The sequence below is a fragment of the Curcuma longa genome, unplaced genomic scaffold (genome assembly GCF_044706935.1).
Source record: "Curcuma longa cultivar G26 ecotype Majalengka, Jawa Barat unplaced genomic scaffold, ITB_CL_G26_1.1 contig_18645, whole genome shotgun sequence".
Taxonomy (NCBI): domain Eukaryota; kingdom Viridiplantae; phylum Streptophyta; class Magnoliopsida; order Zingiberales; family Zingiberaceae; genus Curcuma; species Curcuma longa.
This window is the reverse complement of record NW_027430865.1, coordinates 1-6279: the sequence shown is the minus strand read 5'-3', so window position 1 is coordinate 6279 and position 6279 is coordinate 1. Positions and strand designations below refer to the sequence as shown.

Sequence of the window (6279 nt, the reverse complement as noted above, 5' to 3'; positions counted from 1 at the left end):
ATGTCTCAACCCTGCTTTTATAAAGCATTGTGGAATGCTGACGTGACACTTATCCGATCGTTTGGAAACCTTTTCGATCACCCAAACTCTACTAACGTGATTGCAAATTTGATCCACTTTGACTTTGGATCAAGATGACTCATAGCCTCTGACTGCTTGAACTTCCTCTAATTGTACTTAGAGTATGGTCAACTTCTAACCTTGACCGTCTTCTCTCGATCGATGGATCTCACCTTCAGGTCATTTGGAAGCTCCTCCGATTGCCCAAATACTAAAGTCCCCTGGACCTTATTCCGGTCACCTAGAAGTTCGCGACTTTGTCTATCTGATCTTATTTACATCTGGTCATCGGGACACCTCAGTCGCCTGGAATACCTAGCTACTTTATAAAGAGGCTGGTCTAGCTCCTACTGATCCACTAGAATTTACTATTACGCCCCGGGAGACGACTTTCCGAGAAATTTCGGCAGCATCTCCCCTGTAACAATTGACTTTCCCTGAATACATACACATATAATAATCCATAACAGGCTATGGATATATATATACCACAAAATGGAAAGAACAAAGTGATCAACACATCACAGATACACATAAAGTGACCCACACGGTCACTAATAGCATCACCAAGTATAATATCCTACACGCATGCATATCCATCCATCCGAAAATCCGTATAGATAACTCATAACGGAAATCAAAAATATATCGAAACAGTGGAAAACTGGATACCAAAAGGGAAAACACGACAAGAAGTCTAATAAGTCCCAACTACACTAGTATCGTAAAGAAAATAAACCAAAACACAAATGTGGTTCAGGACTAGCAGTGCAGCTCTCCAGACGGCATCAACCTGAAATAGCATACAGGTAAACGGGGTGAGTTCCAAAAGAACTCAGCGGGTATCTAGCAGATATGTGTATAAAAGCTATCAACAGTAATATCATGCTGTACAATCTACTGAAAGGTAAATAGGTATGAAAACTGAACAACAGTAGATCTGTACATACCAGAGTCTGATAATCAAGTGATAAGGTGAAAGTAAATCCCCAAATCAACACATAGGTATCCTGTACATGCATGTCATCCAAGTGCATCAAACAAGTGCAACAATCACAAACAAATGCAATAGTGCAGTATGCACATGGTGCAATGCATGTCCTGGTCACCCCTGACGCCAGTCAGATTAGTCACCCCTCTAGCGGTGAGGTCGCGTGGGAACTAAAGTCCGTCTGAGTACTCATCCACAGTGGTGAAGTCGAGTGGGTAGGGCTATGACCACTGTGCACTCTGCCGTCACCGCTCCTGCGTGACCGAGTGGACAGGATGTCCTCGAGGTGTACACCTATCCTGGTACCCAAATCATAAGTGGGCGAGCAAGCTCTCATCTCCTGGTCACCATGACAGATCCTGTATGATACCACGCTACGAAACCACTTTCCTGGGTGGCCTAGAGGAGCTCTTGTCAGGGCAAGTATGCACCAACCTAAAGGTTCCACTAACCCATGAGTGGAGTGTGTGTGTAAATTATATAAGAGTGACGGGCTCAAACTGTGCTACAACTATAATAGGAGCGACTCGACTAAAATAGGAGCAGGAGCAGATGATCACAAGACATGCAATTACACACACCCTTTGGTTGGTAGCCCGCATGTAACTGACGCCGGACTCAACAACAATGGAATCCCGCACGTCAGTATGCAATATATGCAAGCATGATGTATGACACTAGTCCATGCATCATAAATCCAACTACATATCCATAAGTATGGTCCATGCACCACCTATCAAACTACCGGTCCATGTCATATGCTCCAATAATCAGAATGATATAAAGTCTCACGTCTAGCATAAACACCGATATAGAGTAAGATAAACCAAGCTAAAGCATATGAACAAGTATCCGGCGGTATCAACAAGTAATAAGGATCGGATAACCAAACATGGCACAGGTATCAGATGATAGCAAGATAAATGACTAACTGAGATCCACAATATGAATAAGTATCCGATACTATCAAATAGCAATAAGGACTGATGAAAAATGCAGATCAAGGTATCAAGTGAAATAAATACAAACAGTAACATGAATTACTGATAGCTAGCAATTACACATATCGTAAAGACCTATCTATAAGGATAAGTCAAGGTACCCGCCTTCTGATTGGTTGCGCGTAATCGCAAAGGATCCGAATCTGATATCGTCCGCAACCAATCAACTCAAATCAAAGTCCTGCAATAAGGATAACTAACATTTATTAACAATCTCATATATAACGAATCTCTAACCACATCATATTTTGTCCAACTCCACCCGAACAGTAACCATAACCCCCAAATCCAATAAAACCTAGCATTTCAACATTCTAATCCATAACAATCCAATTCATCTTTCAGAAACAATTCTGATCAATAAGTATTTTAATCAGATTTTAAAGCTTACCTCAGATTTAATTTGCTCAGGCCCTAATCCAAACCTTTGCTTCTTCCCTGCCGTCGAACGACACAAATAAATCGAGCATTAGCCGGTAGAATCGGTAGCTCCAAGTCCAACTAAAACCAGGCTAACCAATACGTTCAGATCGGAACCAAAGAAACCTAACTTACCTTTCTTCCCTTTTCTTGCTTGCGGCCAATCACAACCAAATGATTCCACCGGCCGAACCTTCCTGGCGGCTGAAACTCAACACAATCCTACCGATCCGATTTCCAACCTGATACAAGCTGTGAATCCAGGAAAAACATAGATCCAAGCCCAAAACCAAATCAAAACCCGAAATCCAACTAAAAACCCTTACCGATGGCCTCCTTCTCCGATCTGCGCTTACTGATGAGAGGGAGACAACGAAAGGGATCGCGGAAGTCGAAATCCGCGACGGAAGGGCTGTGGTTCGGGGAGAAGACCGCTGATGGGCTCGGGAAGGAGACCGCCGGTGGAGAAAACGCGTGCCCTCGTCGCACCGTCGCCGTGCCCGCACTCGCGAAGAAGCTGAACAGAACAGTGTCGGCGTTGGGCAGAGAAAGGCAGAGCGGCGGCGTCAGGTCGCGGCGGCGTCAGGTCGCGACGGCAGTGGAGGAACTCAGATTGGCGAAGAAGAAGAAGAAGAGAGAAGATCGGTGGCTGCAGCAGCTCCGGATCGCGAACGACGGGGGGGGGGGGGGGGGGGGGGGGGGGGGGGGGGGGGGGGGGGGGCGGAGCTCAGATCTCGCGACCCAACCCAGTAGAAACCCAACTCAAGTTCAAATTAAATCGGCTGACCCTGACTGAACCCTAACCCCTGAACCAGCCAAACCACAATCGAACCGAACCCAACCTGAACCAATCCCTAGTGAACCAGTTTTATTTTTGGTTCACTTGGTTCAGTGCCCAAACGACCTCCGATTTGGTCCAAACAAGTTTTGTTTGGTTCATCTTCGCGAGACGAATCTTTCCGTATTCTTAGTAAAAATTTTCGGTATCTTACATTTACACTGCCTAGTGTCTTGTCACTTGATCCACTAAGATTTTCTATTACTTGGTATGCGATCACTTTACCTATAAAGATTTTTTTTATCAATTAAGTTACTTGTACATGCACACTTGACATATACATTAGATATACAAATAACCTAACTTTAAAATTATCATATATTAAAATATATATTTGATGTGGTGCTCCTGCACCAATAATCTTCTCTTTTTTATATATAAAAATTTAAATTTATTAAATAAATATTTAAAGTTAGAAAATAAATATATATTTATGCATAATAAATTAGAAATTAAATACATGCACTTATCCATAAAAGTAAAAAAATCAAAAACTTTCTCACCCCTTGAATACAATATATAAAACTTAGGAGACGTTTGGTATGAAAATTTTTTTCTATTTTTTATTTTTCATTTTCTATTTCTAATTTTTTATTTTCTGATCTAATTTTTAGAAAATAAAAAATATATTTGATATGACATACTATTTTCTATTTTTCAGAAAAAAAAACTAAAAAATACATTTTGATTTGTTAATATGAAAAATTATTAAAAAAATAATATTTTTTTATTAAAAAAACTATCTTATTCATGGAAAAGGGAAATCATCCAAATCTAACCTTCTAATATATGCAATATAAGAAAATATCTTACCACTATTTACCTCTGTTGGCAACATTTTTTTTAGCATAAGAATATTTATTCCTTAAAAAGGAAAAATCATATTATAAGGTGGTCAGACCTGACCTTCTAATACAGCATTACATGACTCCAAAATCTTTACATGTATCGTACTATAGGATAAAAGGTTTATCAACTATACAAACTATCCACCAACCTCATACAACTTTTACAAGCATTACAAAATAACATACATGTACTTTTCACCAGAAGACTCTTCATCAGATAAAGACATATATGTTTCCTCTTCATCAGAAGGCTCTTATTCATCAGATGGAACTTCAACATCCACCTATTTGCTTGCTCACAGATATGGTATAAGGCAAGTTCTCAATTAACATTTTTAAAAACTATATATGTTTAGACAAATATGCCACATAAATCTAACAAGTGTCCACATAATTATTCCATATGTGGCTTGCAATTTCATCACATACGTGTCTCATCTGAGCTATTTGGCTTGGATCAATTGAAATCGGCTCTTGATCACCAAAATCCTTCAACTCTAGACATGAGCATATCATCACAAGAATATTCCATAAACAAATTATTCATTATATGATGTTGACGTATGAATTTATGCACCGCACAACATGCAACTGAAATTATGCATCAGAAGAGTAGTGTTTCTAATGCTTCTTTGTGTCTTCGAGAAAGTGGATTATCATCGTCTACGACCAACTCTTGCCCTATGCCATTAACTTCCATCTCATCATGCTAATTCATCTCAATGCTCCTAATTTATTTAATGATGAACCAAGAGTCATCTATCTTTAGCATTAATTAAGTGAAATTTGAACACTTTGAATTATTAAAAAAAACTACAAGTGACTTTGGAACGTAGAAACTATCAAACTATTACAAAATACAGCCGAGACTAAGTGATACAACACTAGAAGTCATAGCCTTGAGGTGCACATGTAGGCAGTTAACATAACTGCCCACCACGCACCCCACGGAGTGCACGTTGTGCACTCCGTGGAGACGCAGCCTCTCCTTATTAAAGGGAGAGGAAAGCCTTGTTACGAAGAGTGTGAGAAAAGGCGAGAGGTGCTACTATGCTATGCATGTGTGCATCCAAGCAGAGGGGAAGCTACGCTGCCGGAGAATCTGTGAACACCAAAATCCAGTAGATTTGGTTTATGAAAATCTAAGGAGCTTTCCTTGTGATTGTTCCTCCGACACAAGTGATCCCAGCCAAGGCACGCAACAACAGACAACATCGTAAAATTCTTACTATGGTATCAGAGCATGTAAGATAGTTTTTTACCTGTTAGCGTTTGCCCATCTCTATTTTAGTTGAATGATCCCTGTCTCTGTTCTTTGTTCTTGGTCAACGACGCCACACGCGTTGCCCGTGGCAGCGCACAAGCATTGTTTGCTATCCCCATGATTTCGGCGAGGCTGGCGTGGAGCCGACAGTTGGCGTTGGCGGGAGGCAAGAGGTCGGCAGCTGGCGTTGGCGGGAAGCAATGCCCGCAGATGGAGCAATGGCTTCATCTTCGACATGGCTGATGCAGTCCATGGTGCCGGTGAGGTTAACGCCAACGAGGCCGGCGCCGACAAGGCTGGCACAGGCGGTATGGTTTGGGAATGAACAGAAAGAGAGAAGAGGGAGTTCGGTAGAAAAAAAAAGAGTTCGACGGTTTGGGCAAAAGCAACAACGTGTTTTTAGGGCATACGTGGTTGGGATGAAAATGAAATCATGTCACGTGATTTCAATTTTTTTTTTAAAAAAAACACGTGAATAAGATCAATTAAGATGGTTGGGATTTTAATTGGGCTTTCAATTTTTGATGGTCGGGCTCAATTTTTGATGGTTGGGCTGGATCAATTAATTAGGTCAGACCAATTAAAATTAGGGCACAGTAAAGAAAGATGCCTCCACTAAGAATCGAACCTTGGTTTCCAAGGACACAAAAAAAAACTAACCATTAGACCACAACCATAATATAAAATTAAAACAGTTTCATTTACATATTGATTAAATTTAATTGGGTTGTTTCATAATAATTAATTAGGCTTCTAGATTCTTGGTAATTGGGTTAGATTTCTAATTGGGCCAATTTTGGGCTTACAATTAGAAAGACCTAATTTGGAAGTCATGTGTCTAATTGGCCCAAACAAGT

At 40.5% G+C, this 6279-nt stretch overlaps 1 long non-coding RNA gene across 1 annotated transcript; it reads right to left on the bottom strand.

Moving 5' to 3' along the window:
- Positions 1-588: 588 nt before the first annotated feature.
- LOC141816929 (uncharacterized) lies at positions 589-3145 on the bottom strand. Its single transcript, XR_012600760.1, has 5 exons — positions 2799-3145; positions 2608-2724; positions 2444-2490; positions 2158-2233; positions 589-853 (listed from the first exon to the last, which is right to left on the bottom strand). It is a non-coding gene; the product is annotated as an uncharacterized LOC141816929 (long non-coding RNA).
- Positions 3146-6279: the final 3134 nt, after the last annotated feature.